Source organism: Camelus bactrianus, chromosome 9, assembly GCF_048773025.1.
Source record: "Camelus bactrianus isolate YW-2024 breed Bactrian camel chromosome 9, ASM4877302v1, whole genome shotgun sequence".
Classification (NCBI taxonomy): Eukaryota; Metazoa; Chordata; class Mammalia; order Artiodactyla; family Camelidae; genus Camelus; species Camelus bactrianus.
The window spans coordinates 24,681,401-24,695,772 of NC_133547.1; positions in this window are offsets into that span (position 1 = coordinate 24,681,401).

The window sequence follows — 14,372 nt, forward strand, 5'->3', positions numbered from 1 at the left end:
CAAACTCCATTCCATACATATATATGGAGAGGTACAAGCTTCAACTCGATTTTACAGTGAAAACTGCAGGAACTTCAAACCGGCACTAGGAAACAGACAGAGAAACCAGAGTAAAAGTTGCTCCTGCAACCCGTTCCCTTTCTGCTACATGAACGAACGTCTCTCCACATGCTCAGTTCTGAGAGATAAGTGTGTGTGAAAGCCGTCCTTCACCTAGCTAGTTGGGAACACAGAGTTTCTTTTCAGTTGCAAACTCCATTCCATACATATATATGGAGAGGTACAAGCTTCACCTCGATTTTACAGTGAAAACTGCAGGAACTTCAAACCGGCACTAGGAAACAGACAGAGAAACCAGAGTAAAAGTTGCTCCTGCAACCCGTTCCCTTTGTGCTAGATGAACGAACGTCTCTCCACATGCTCAGTTCTGAGAGATAGGTGTGTGTGAAAGCCGTCCTTCACCTAGCTAGTTGGGAACACAGAGTTTCTTTTCAGTTGCAAACTCCATTCCATACATATATATGGAGAGGTACAAGCTTCAACTCGATTTTACAGTGAAAACTGCAGGAACTTCAAACCGGCACTAGGAAACAGACAGAGAAACCAGAGTAAAAGTTGCTCCTGCAACCCGTTCCCTTTGTGCTAGATGAACGAACGTCTCTCCACATGCTCAGTTCTGAGAGATAGGTGTGTGTGAAAGCCGTCCTTCACCTAGCTAGTTGGGAACACAGAGTTTCTTTTCAGTTGCAAACTCCATTCCATACATATATATGGAGAGGTACAAGCTTCAACTCGATTTTACAGTGAAAACTGCAGGAACTTCAAACCGGCACTAGGAAACAGACAGAGAAACCAGAGTAAAAGTTGCTCCTGCAACCCGTTCCCTTTGTGCTAGATGAACGAACGTCTCTCCACATGCTCAGTTCTGAGAGATAGGTGTGTGTGAAAGCCGTCCTTCACCTAGCTAGTTGGGAACACAGAGTTTCTTTTCAGTTGCAAACTCCATTCCATACATATATATGGAGAGGTACAACCTTCAACTCGATTTTACAGTGAAAACTGCAGGAACTTCAAACCGGCACAAGGAAACAGACAGAGAAACCAGAGTAAAAGTTGCTCCTGCAACCCGTTCCCTTTGTGCTAGATGAACGAACGTCTCTCCACATGCTCAGTTCTGAGAGATAGGTGTGTGTGAAAGCCGTCCTTCACCTAGCTAGTTGGGAACACAGAGTTTCTTTTCAGTTGCAAACTCCATTCCATACATATATATGGAGAGGTACAAGCTTCAAATCGATTTTACAGTGAAAACTGCAGGAACTTCAAACCGGCACTAGGAAACAGACAGAGAAACCAGAGTAAAAGTTGCTCCTGCAACCCGTTCCCTTTGTGCTAGATGAACGAACGTCTCTCCACATGCTCAGTTCTGAGAGATAGGTGTGTGTGAAAGCCGTCCTTCACCTAGCTAGTTGGGAACACAGAGTTTCTTTTCAGTTGCAAACTCCATTCCATACATATATATGGAGAGGTACAAGCTTCAACTCGATTTTACAGTGAAAACTGCAGGAACTTCAAACCGGCACTAGGAAACAGACAGAGAAACCAGAGTAAAAGTTGCTCCTGCAACCCGTTCCCTTTGTGCTAGATGAACGAACGTCTCTCCACATGCTCAGTTCTGAGAGATAGGTGTGTGTGAAAGCCGTCCTTCACCTAGCTAGTTGGGAACACAGAGTTTCTTTTCAGTTGCAAACTCCATTCCATACATATATATGGAGAGGTACAAGCTTCAACTCGATTTTACAGTGAAAACTGCAGGAACTTCAAACCGGCACTAGGAAACAGACAGAGAAACCAGAGGAAAAGTTGCTCCTGCAACCCGTTCCCTTTGTGCTAGATGAACGAACGTCTCTCCACATGCTCAGTTCTGAGAGATAGGTGTGTGTGAAAGCCGTCCTTCACCTAGCTAGTTGGGAACACAGAGTTTCTTTTCAGTTGCAAACTCCATTCCATACATATATATGGAGAGGTACAAGCTTCAACTCGATTTTACAGTGAAAACTGCAGGAACTTCAAACCGGCACTAGGAAACAGACAGAGAAACCAGAGTAAAAGTTGCTCCTGCAACCCGTTCCCTTTGTGCTAGATGAACGAACGTCTCTCCACATGCTCAGTTCTGAGAGATAGGTGTGTGTGAAAGCCGTCCTTCACCTAGCTAGTTGGGAACACAGAGTTTCTTTTCAGTTGCAAACTCCATTCCATACATATATATGGATAGGTACAAGCTTCAACTCGATTTTACAGTGAAAACTGCAGGAACTTCAAACCGGCACTAGGAAACAGACAGAGAAACCAGAGTAAAAGTTGCTCCTGCAACCCGTTCCCTTTGTGCTAGATGAACGAACGTCTCTCCACATGCTCAGTTCTGAGAGATAGGTGTGTGTGAAAGCCGTCCTTCACCTAGCTAGTTGGGAACACAGAGTTTCTTTTCAGTTGCAAACTCCATTCCATACATATATATGGAGAGGTACAAGCTTCAACTCGATTTTACAGTGAAAACTGCAGGAACTTCAAACCGGCACTAGGAAACAGACAGAGAAACCAGAGTAAAAGTTGCTCCTGCAACCCGTTCCCTTTGTGCTAGATGAACGAACGTCTCTCCACATGCTCAGTTCTGAGAGATAGGTGTGTGTGAAAGCCGTCCTTCACCTAGCTAGTTGGGAACACAGAGTTTCTTTTCAGTTGCAAACTCCATTCCATACATATATATGGAGAGGTACAAGCTTCAACTCGATTTTACAGTGAAAACTGCAGGAACTTCAAACCGGCACTAGGAAACAGACAGAGAAACCAGAGTAAAAGTTGCTCCTGCAACCCGTTCCCTTTGTGCTAGATGAACGAACGTCTCTCCACATGCTCAGTTCTGAGAGATAGGTGTGTGTGAAAGCCGTCCTTCACCTAGCTAGTTGGGAACACAGAGTTTCTTTTCAGTTGCAAACTCCATTCCATACATATATATGGAGAGGTACAAGCTTCAACTCGATTTTACAGTGAAAACTGCAGGAACTTCAAACCGGCACTAGGAAACAGACAGAGAAACCAGAGTAAAAGTTGCTCCTGCAACCCGTTCCCTTTGTGCTAGATGAACGAACGTCTCTCCACATGCTCAGTTCTGAGAGATAGGTGTGTGTGAAAGCCGTCCTTCACCTAGCTAGTTGGGAACACAGAGTTTCTTTTCAGTTGCAAACTCCATTCCATACATATATATGGAGAGGTACAAGCTTCAACTCGATTTTACAGTGAAAACTGCAGGAACTTCAAACCGGCACTAGGAAACAGACAGAGAAACCAGAGTAAAAGTTGCTCCTGCAACCCGTTCCCTTTGTGCTAGATGAACGAACGTCTCTCCACATGCTCAGTTCTGAGAGATAGGTGTGTGTGAAAGCCGTCCTTCACCTAGCTAGTTGGGAACACAGAGTTTCTTTTCAGTTGCAAACTCCATTCCATACATATATATGGAGAGGTACAAGCTTCAACTCGATTTTACAGTGAAAACTGCAGGAACTTCAAACCGGCACTAGGAAACAGACAGAGAAACCAGAGTGAAAGTTGCTCCTGCAACCCGTTCCCTTTGTGCTAGATGAACGAACGTCTCTCCACATGCTCAGTTCTGAGAGATAGGTGTGTGTGAAAGCCGTCCTTCACCTAGCTAGTTGGGAACACAGAGTTTCTTTTCAGTTGCAAACTCCATTCCATACATATATATGGAGAGGTACAAGCTTCAACTCGATTTTACAGTGAAAACTGCAGGAACTTCAAACCGGCACTAGGAAACAGACAGAGAAACCAGAGTAAAAGTTGCTCCTGCAACCCGTTCCCTTTGTGCTAGATGAACGAACGTCTCTTCACATGCTCAGTTCTGAGAGATAGGTGTGTGTGAAAGCCGTCCTTCACCTAGCTAGTTGGGAACACAGAGTTTCTTTTCAGTTGCAAACTCCATTCCATACATATATATGGAGAGGTACAAGCTTCACCTCGATTTTACAGTGAAAACTGCAGGAACTTCAAACCGGCACTAGGAAACAGACAGAGAAACCAGAGTAAAAGTTGCTCCTGCAACCCGTTCCCTTTGTGCTAGATGAACGAACGTCTCTCCACATGCTCAGTTCTGAGAGATAGGTGTGTGTGAAAGCCGTCCTTCACCTAGCTAGTTGGGAACACAGAGTTTCTTTTCAGTTGCAAACTCCATTCCATACATATATATGGAGAGGTACAAGCTTCAACTCGATTTTACAGTGAAAACTGCAGGAACTTCAAACCGGCACTAGGAAACAGACAGAGAAACCAGAGTAAAAGTTGCTCCTGCAACCCGTTCCCTTTGTGCTAGATGAACGAACGTCTCTCCACATGCTCAGTTCTGAGAGATAGGTGTGTGTGAAAGCCGTCCTTCACCTAGCTAGTTGGGAACACAGAGTTTCTTTTCAGTTGCAAACTCCATTCCATACATATATATGGAGAGGTACAAGCTTCAACTCGATTTTACAGTGAAAACTGCAGGAACTTCAAACCGGCACTAGGAAACAGACAGAGAAACCAGAGGAAAAGTTGCTCCTGCAACCCGTTCCCTTTGTGCTAGATGAACGAACGTCTCTCCACATGCTCAGTTCTGAGAGATAGGTGTGTGTGAAAGCCGTCCTTCACCTAGCTAGTTGGGAACACAGAGTTTCTTTTCAGTTGCAAACTCCATTCCATACATATATATGGAGAGGTACAAGCTTCACCTCGATTTTACAGTGAAAACTGCAGGAACTTCAAACCGGCACTAGGAAACAGACAGAGAAACCAGAGTAAAAGTTGCTCCTGCAACCCGTTCCCTTTGTGCTAGATGAACGAACGTCTCTCCACATGCTCAGTTCTGAGAGATAGGTGTGTGTGAAAGCCGTCCTTCACCTAGCTAGTTGGGAACACAGAGTTTCTTTTCAGTTGCAAACTCCATTCCATACATATATATGGAGAGGTACAAGCTTCAACTCGATTTTACAGTGAAAACTGCAGGAACTTCAAACCGGCACTAGGAAACAGACAGAGAAACCAGAGTAAAAGTTGCTCCTGCAACCCGTTCCCTTTGTGCTAGATGAACGAACGTCTCTCCACATGCTCAGTTCTGAGAGATAGGTGTGTGTGAAAGCCGTCCTTCACCTAGCTAGTTGGGAACACAGAGTTTCTTTTCAGTTGCAAACTCCATTCCATACATATATATGGAGAGGTACAAGCTTCAACTCGATTTTACAGTGAAAACTGCAGGAACTTCAAACCGGCACTAGGAAACAGACAGAGAAACCAGAGTAAAAGTTGCTCCTGCAACCCGTTCCTTTTGTGCTAGATGAACGAACGTCTCTCCACATGCTCAGTTCTGAGAGATAAGTGTGTGTGAAAGCCGTCCTTCACCTAGCTAGTTGGGAACACAGAGTTTCTTTTCAGTTGCAAAGTCCATTCCATACATATATATGGAGAGGTACAAGCTTCAACTCGATTTTACAGTGAAAACTGCAGGAACTTCAAACCGGCACTAGGAAACAGACAGAGAAACCAGAGTAAAAGTTGCTCCTGCAACCCGTTCCCTTTGTGCTAGATGAACGAACGTCTCTCCACATGCTCAGTTCTGAGAGATAGGTGTGTGTGAAATCCGTCCTTCACCTAGCTAGTTGGGAACACAGAGTTCCTTTTCAGTTGCAAACCCCATTCCCTACATATATATAGAGAGGTACAAGCTTCAACTCGATTTTATAGTGAAAACTGCAGGAACTTCAAACCGGCACTAGGAAACAGACAGAGAAACCAGAGTAAAAGTTGCTCCTGCAAACCGTTCCCTTTGTGCTAGATGAACGAACGTCTCTCCACATGCTCAGTTCTGAGAGATAGGTGTGTGTGAAAGCCGTCCTTCACCTAGCTAGTTGGGAACACAGAGTTTCTTTTCAGTTGCAAACTCCATTCCATACATATATAAGGAGAGGTACAAGCTTCAACTCGATTTTACATTGAAAACTGCAGGAACTTCAAACCGGCACTAGGAAACAGACAGAGAAACCAGAGTAAAAGTTGCTCCTGCAACCCGTTCCCTTTGTGCTAGATGAACGAACGTCTCTCCACATGCTCAGTTCTGAGAGATAAGTGTGTGTGAAAGCCGTCCTTCACCTAGCTAGTTGGGAACACAGAGTTTCTTTTCAGTTGCAAACTCCATTCCATACATATATATGGAGAGGTACAAGCTTCAACTCGATTTTACAGTGAAAACTGCAGGAATGTCAAACCGGCACTAGGAAACAGACAGAGAAACCAGAGTAAAAGTTGCTCCTGCAACCCGTTCCCTTTGTGCTAGATGAACGAACGTCTCTCCACATGCTCAGTTCTGAGAGATAGGTGTGTGTGAAATCCGTCCTTCACCTAGCTAGTTGGGAACACAGAGTTCCTTTTCAGTTGCAAACCCCAGTCCCTACATATATATGGAGAGGTACAAGCTTCAACTCGATTTTACAGTGAAAACTGCAGGAACTACAAACCGGCACTAGGAAACAGACAGAGAAACCAGAGTAAAAGTTGCTCCTGCAACCCGTTCCCTTTGTGCTAGATGAACGAACGTCTCTCCACATGCTCAGTTCTGAGAGATAGGTGTGTGTGAAAGCCTTCCTTCACCTAGCTAGTTGGGAACACAGAGTTTCTTTTCAGTTGCAAACTCCATTCCATACATATATAAGGAGAGGTACAAGCTTCAACTCGATTTTACATTGAAAACTGCAGGAACTTCAAACCGGCACTAGGAAACAGACAGAGAAACCAGAGTAAAAGTTGCTCCTGCAACCCGTTCCCTTTGTGCTAGATGAACGAACGTCTCTCCACATGCTCAGGTCTGAGAGATAAGTGTGTGTGAAAGCCGTCCTTCACCTAGCTAGTTGGGAACACAGAGTTTCTTTTCAGTTGCAAACTCCATTCCATACATATATATGGAGAGGTACAAGCTTCACCTCGATTTTACAGTGAAAACTGCAGGAACTTCAAACCGGCACTAGGAAACAGACAGAGAAACCAGAGTAAAAGTTGCTCCTGCAACCCGTTCCCTTTGTGCTAGATGAACGAACGTCTCTCCACATGCTCAGTTCTGAGAGATAGGTGTGTGTGAAAGCCGTCCTTCACCTAGCTAGTTGGGAACACAGAGTTTCTTTTCAGTTGCAAACTCCATTCCATACATATATATGGAGAGGTACAAGCTTCACCTCGATTTTACATTGAAAACTGCAGGAACTTCAAACCGGCACTAGGAAACAGACAGAGAAACCAGAGTAAAAGTTGCTCCTGCAACCCGTTCCCTTTGTGCTAGATGAACGAACGTCTCTCCACATGCTCAGTTCTGAGAGATAGGTGTGTGTGAAAGCCGTCCTTCACCTAGCTAGTTGGGAACACAGAGTTTCTTTTCAGTTGCAAACTCCATTCCATACATATATATGGAGAGGTACAAGCTTCAACTCGATTTTACAGTGAAAACTGCAGGAACTTCAAACCGGCACTAGGAAACAGACAGAGAAACCAGAGTAAAAGTTGCTCCTGCAACCCGTTCCCTTTGTGCTAGATGAACGAACGTCTCTCCACATGCTCAGTTCTGAGAGATAGGTGTGTGTGAAAGCCGTCCTTCACCTAGCTAGTTGGGAACACAGAGTTTCTTTTCAGTTGCAAACTCCATTCCATACATATATATGGAGAGGTACAAGCTTCAACTCGATTTTACAGTGAAAACTGCAGGAACTTCAAACCGGCACTAGGAAACAGACAGAGAAACCAGAGTAAAAGTTGCTCCTGCAACCCGTTCCCTTTGTGCTAGATGAACGAACGTCTCTCCACATGCTCAGTTCTGAGAGATAAGTGTGTGTGAAAGCCGTCCTTCACCTAGCTAGTTGGGAACACAGAGTTTCTTTTCAGTTGCAAAGTCCATTCCATACATATATATGGAGAGGAACAAGCTTCAACTCGATTTTACAGTGAAAACTGCAGGAACTTCAAACCGGCACTAGGAAACAGACAGAGAAACCAGAGTAAATGTTGCTCCTGCAACCCGTTCCCTTTGTGCTAGATGAACGAACGTCTCTCCACATGCTCAGTTCTGAGAGATAGGTGTGTGTGAAATCCGTCCTTCACCTAGCTAGTTGGGAACACAGAGTTCCTTTTCAGTTGCAAACCCCATTCCCTACATATATATAGAGAGGTACAAGCTTCAACTCGATTTTATAGTGAAAACTGCAGGAACTTCAAACCGGCACTAGGAAACAGACAGAGAAACCAGAGTAAAAGTTGCTCCTGCAAACCGTTCCCTTTGTGCTAGATGAACGAACGTCTCTCCACATGCTCAGTTCTGAGAGATAGGTGTGTGTGAAAGCCGTCCTTCACCTAGCTAGTTGGGAACACAGAGTTTCTTTTCAGTTGCAAACTCCATTCCATACATATATAAGGAGAGGTACAAGCTTCAACTCGATTTTACATTGAAAACTGCAGGAACTTCAAACAGGCACTAGGAAACAGACAGAGAAACCAGAGTAAAAGTTGCTCCTGCAACCCGTTCCCTTTGTGCTAGATGAACGAACGTCTCTCCACATGCTCAGTTCTGAGAGATAAGTGTGTGTGAAAGCCGTCCTTCACCTAGCTAGTTGGGAACACAGAGTTTCTTTTCAGTTGCAAACTCCATTCCATACATATATATGGAGAGGTACAAGCTTCACCTCGATTTTACAGTGAAAACTGCAGGAACTTCAAACCGGCACTAGGAAACAGACAGAGAAACCAGAGTAAAAGTTGCTCCTGCAACCCGTTCCCTTTGTGCTAGATGAACGAACGTCTCTCCACATGCTCAGTTCTGAGAGATAGGTGTGTGTGAAATCCGTCCTTCACCTAGCTAGTTGGGAACACAGAGTTCCTTTTCAGTTGCAAACCCCAGTCCCTACATATATATGGAGAGGTACAAGCTTCAACTCGATTTTACAGTGAAAACTGCAGGAACTACAAACCGGCACTAGGAAACAGACAGAGAAACCAGAGTAAAAGTTGCTCCTGCAACCCGTTCCCTTTGTGCTAGATGAACGAACGTCTCTCCACATGCTCAGTTCTGAGAGATAGGTGTGTGTGAAAGCCGTCCTTCACCTAGCTAGTTGGGAACACAGAGTTTCTTTTCAGTTGCAAACTCCATTCCATACATATATAAGGAGAGGTACAAGCTTCAACTCGATTTTACATTGAAAACTGCAGGAACTTCAAACCGGCACTAGGAAACAGACAGAGAAACCAGAGTAAAAGTTGCTCCTGCAACCCGTTCCCTTTGTGCTAGATGAACGAACGTCTCTCCACATGCTCAGGTCTGAGAGATAAGTGTGTGTGAAAGCCGTCCTTCACCTAGCTAGTTGGGAACACAGAGTTTCTTTTCAGTTGCAAACTCCATTCCATACATATATATGGAGAGGTACAAGCTTCACCTCGATTTTACAGTGAAAACTGCAGGAACTTCAAACCGGCACTAGGAAACAGACAGAGAAACCAGAGTAAAAGTTGCTCCTGCAACCCGTTCCCTTTGTGCTAGATGAACGAACGTCTCTCCACATGCTCAGTTCTGAGAGATAGGTGTGTGTGAAAGCCGTCCTTCACCTAGCTAGTTGGGAACACAGAGTTTCTTTTCAGTTGCAAACTCCATTCCATATATATATGGAGAGGTACAAGCTTCACCTCGATTTTACAGTGAAAACTGCAGGAACTTCAAACCGGCACTAGGAAACAGACAGAGAAACCAGAGTAAAAGTTGCTCCTGCAACCCGTTCCCTTTGTGCTAGATGAACGAACGTCTCTCCACATGCTCAGTTCTGAGAGATAGGTGTGTGTGAAAGCCGTCCTTCACCTAGCTAGTTGGGAACACAGAGTTTCTTTTCAGTTGCAAACTCCATTCCATACATATATATGGAGAGGTACAAGCTTCAACTCGATTTTACAGTGAAAACTGCAGGAACTTCAAACCGGCACTAGGAAACAGACAGAGAAACCAGAGTAAAAGTTGCTCCTGCAACCCGTTCCCTTTGTGCTAGATGAACGAACGTCTCTCCACATGCTCAGTTCTGAGAGATAGGTGTGTGTGAAAGCCGTCCTTCACCTAGCTAGTTGGGAACACAGAGTTTCTTTTCAGTTGCAAACTCCATTCCATACATATATATGGAGAGGTACAAGCTTCAACTCGATTTTACAGTGAAAACTGCAGGAACTTCAAACCGGCACTAGGAAACAGACAGAGAAACCAGAGTAAAAGTTGCTAATGCAACCCGTTCCCTTTGTGCTAGATGAACGAACGTCTCTCCACATGCTCAGTTCTGAGAGATAGGTGTGTGTGAAAGCCGTCCTTCACCTAGCTAGTTGGGAACACAGAGTTTCTTTTCAGTTGCAAACTCCATTCCATACATATATATGGAGAGGTACAAGCTTCACCTCGATTTTACAGTGAAAACTGCAGGAACTTCAAACCGGCACTAGGAAACAGACAGAGAAACCAGAGTAAAAGTTGCTCCTGCAACCCGTTCCCTTTGTGCTAGATGAACGAACGTCTCTCCACATGCTCAGTTCTGAGAGATAGGTGTGTGTGAAAGCCGTCCTTCACCTAGCTAGTTGGGAACACAGAGTTTCTTTTCAGTTGCAAACTCCATTCCATATATATATGGAGAGGTACAAGCTTCACCTCGATTTTACAGTGAAAACTGCAGGAACTTCAAACCGGCACTAGGAAACAGACAGAGAAACCAGAGTAAAAGTTGCTCCTGCAACCCGTTCCCTTTGTGCTAGATGAACGAACGTCTCTCCACATGCTCAGTTCTGAGAGATAGGTGTGTGTGAAAGCCGTCCTTCACCTAGCTAGTTGGGAACACAGAGTTTCTTTTCAGTTGCAAACTCCATTCCATACATATATATGGAGAGGTACAAGCTTCAACTCGATTTTACAGTGAAAACTGCAGGAACTTCAAACCGGCACTAGGAAACAGACAGAGAAACCAGAGTAAAAGTTGCTCCTGCAACCCGTTCCCTTTGTGCTAGATGAACGAACGTCTCTCCACATGCTCAGTTCTGAGAGATAGGTGTGTGTGAAAGCCGTCCTTCACCTAGCTAGTTGGGAACACAGAGTTTCTTTTCAGTTGCAAACTCCATTCCATACATATATATGGAGAGGTACAAGCTTCAACTCGATTTTACAGTGAAAACTGCAGGAACTTCAAACCGGCACTAGGAAACAGACAGAGAAACCAGAGTAAAAGTTGCTAATGCAACCCGTTCCCTTTGTGCTAGATGAACGAACGTCTCTCCACATGCTCAGTTCTGAGAGATAGGTGTGTGTGAAAGCCGTCCTTCACCTAGCTAGTTGGGAACACAGAGTTTCTTTTCAGTTGCAAACTCCATTCCATACATATATATGGAGAGGTACAAGCTTCACCTCGATTTTACAGTGAAAACTGCAGGAACTTCAAACCGGCACTAGGAAACAGACAGAGAAACCAGAGTAAAAGTTGCTCCTGCAACCCGTTCCCTTTGTGCTAGATGAACGAACGTCTCTCCACATGCTCAGTTCTGAGAGATAGGTGTGTGTGAAAGCCGTCCTTCACCTAGCTAGTTGGGAACACAGAGTTTCTTTTCAGTTGCAAACTCCATTCCATACATAAATATGGAGAGGTACAAGCTTCAACTCGATTTTACAGTGAAAACTGCAGGAACTTCAAACCGGCACTAGGAAACAGACAGAGAAACCAGAGTAAAAGTTGCTCCTGCAACCCGTTCCCTTTGTGCTAGATGAACGAACGTCTCTCCACATGCTCAGTTCTGAGAGATAGGTGTGTGTGAAAGCCGTCCTTCACCTAGCTAGTTGGGAACACAGAGTTTCTTTTCAGTTGCAAACTCCATTCCATACATATATATGGAGAGGTACAAGCTTCAACTCGATTTTACAGTGAAAACTGCAGGAACTTCAAACCGGCACTAGGAAACAGACAGAGAAACCAGAGTAAAAGTTGCTCCTGCAACCCGTTCCCTTTGTGCTAGATGAACGAACGTCTCTCCACATGCTCAGTTCTGAGAGATAAGTGTGTGTGAAAGCCGTCCTTCACCTAGCTAGTTGGGAACACAGAGTTTCTTTTCAGTTGCAAAGTCCATTCCATACATATATATGGAGAGGTACAAGCTTCAACTCGATTTTACAGTGAAAACTGCAGGAACTTCAAACCGGCACTAGGAAACAGACAGAGAAACCAGAGTAAAAGTTGCTCCTGCAACCCGTTCCCTTTGTGCTAGATGAACGAACGTCTCTCCACATGCTCAGTTCTGAGAGATAGGTGTGTGTGAAATCCGTCCTTCACCTAGCTAGTTGGGAACACAGAGTTCCTTTTCAGTTGCAAACCCCATTCCCTACATATATATAGAGAGGTACAAGCTTCAACTCGATTTTATAGTGAAAACTGCAGGAACTTCAAACCGGCACTAGGAAACAGACAGAGAAACCAGAGTAAAAGTTGCTCCTGCAACCCGTTCCCTTTGTGCTAGATGAACGAACGTCTCTCCACATGCTCAGTTCTGAGAGATAGGTGTGTGTGAAAGCCGTCCTTCACCTAGCTAGTTGGGAACACAGAGTTTCTTTTCAGTTGCAAACTCCATTCCATACATATATAAGGAGAGGTACAAGCTTCAACTCGATTTTACATTGAAAACTGCAGGAACTTCAAACCGGCACTAGGAAACAGACAGAGAAACCAGAGTAAAAGTTGCTCCTGCAACCCGTTCCCTTTGTGCTAGATGAACGAACGTCTCTCCACATGCTCAGTTCTGAGAGATAAGTGTGTGTGAAAGCCTTCCTTCACCTAGCTAGTTGGGAACACAGAGTTTCTTTTCAGTTGCAAACTCCATTCCATACATATATATGGAGAGGTACAAGCTTCAACTCGATTTTACAGTGAAAACTGCAGGAACTTCAAACCGGCACTAGGAAACAGACAGAGAAACCAGAGTAAAAGTTGCTCCTGCAACCCGTTCCCTTTGTGCTAGATGAACGAACGTCTCTCCACATGCTCAGTTCTGAGAGATAGGTGTGTGTGAAATCCGTCCTTCACCTAGCTAGTTGGGAACACAGAGTTCCTTTTCAGTTGCAAACCCCATTCCCTACATATATATGGAGAGGTACAAGCTTCAACTCGATTTTACAGTGAAAACTGCAGGAACTACAAACCGGCACTAGGAAACAGACAGAGAAACCAGAGTAAAAGTTGCTCCTGCAACCCGTTCCCTTTGTGCTAGATGAACGAACGTCTCTCCACATGCTCAGTTCTGAGAGATAGGTGTGTGTGAAAGCCGTCCTTCACCTAGCTAGTTGGGAACACAGAGTTTCTTTTCAGTTGCAAACTCCATTCCATACATATATAAGGAGAGGTACAAGCTTCAACTCGATTTTACATTGAAAACTGCAGGAACTTCAAACCGGCACTAGGAAACAGACAGAGAAACCAGAGTAAAAGTTGCTCCTGCAACCCGTTCCCTTTTGCTAGATGAACGAACGTCTCTCCACATGCTCAGGTCTGAGAGATAAGTGTGTGTGAAAGCCGTCCTTCACCTAGCTAGTTGGGAACACAGAGTTTCTTTTCAGTTGCAAACTCCATTCCATACATATATATGGAGAGGTACAAGCTTCACCTCGATTTTACAGTGAAAACTGCAGGAACTTCAAACCGGCACTAGGAAACAGACAGAGAAACCAGAGTAAAAGTTGCTCCTGCAACCCGTTCCCTTTGTGCTAGATGAACGAACGTCTCTCCACATGCTCAGTTCTGAGAGATAGGTGTGTGTGAAAGCCGTCCTTCACCTAGCTAGTTGGGAACACAGAGTTTCTTTTCAGTTGCAAACTCCATTCCATACATATATATGGAGAGGTACAAGCTTCACCTCGATTTTACAGTGAAAACTGCAGGAACTTCAAACCGGCACTAGGAAACAGACAGAGAAACCAGAGTAAAAGTTGCTCCTGCAACCCGTTCCCTTTGTGCTAGATGAACGAACGTCTCTCCACATGCTCAGTTCTGAGAGATAGGTGTGTGTGAAAGCCGTCCTTCACCTAGCTAGTTGGGAACACAGAGTTTCTTTTCAGTTGCAAACTCCATTCCATACATATATATGGAGAGGTACAAGCTTCAACTCGATTTTACAGTGAAAACTGCAGGAACTTCAAACCGGCACTAGGAAACAGACAGAGAAACCAGAGTAAAAGTTGCTCCTGCAACCCGTTCCCTTTGTGCTAGATGAACGAACGTCTCTCCACATGCTCAGTTCTGAGA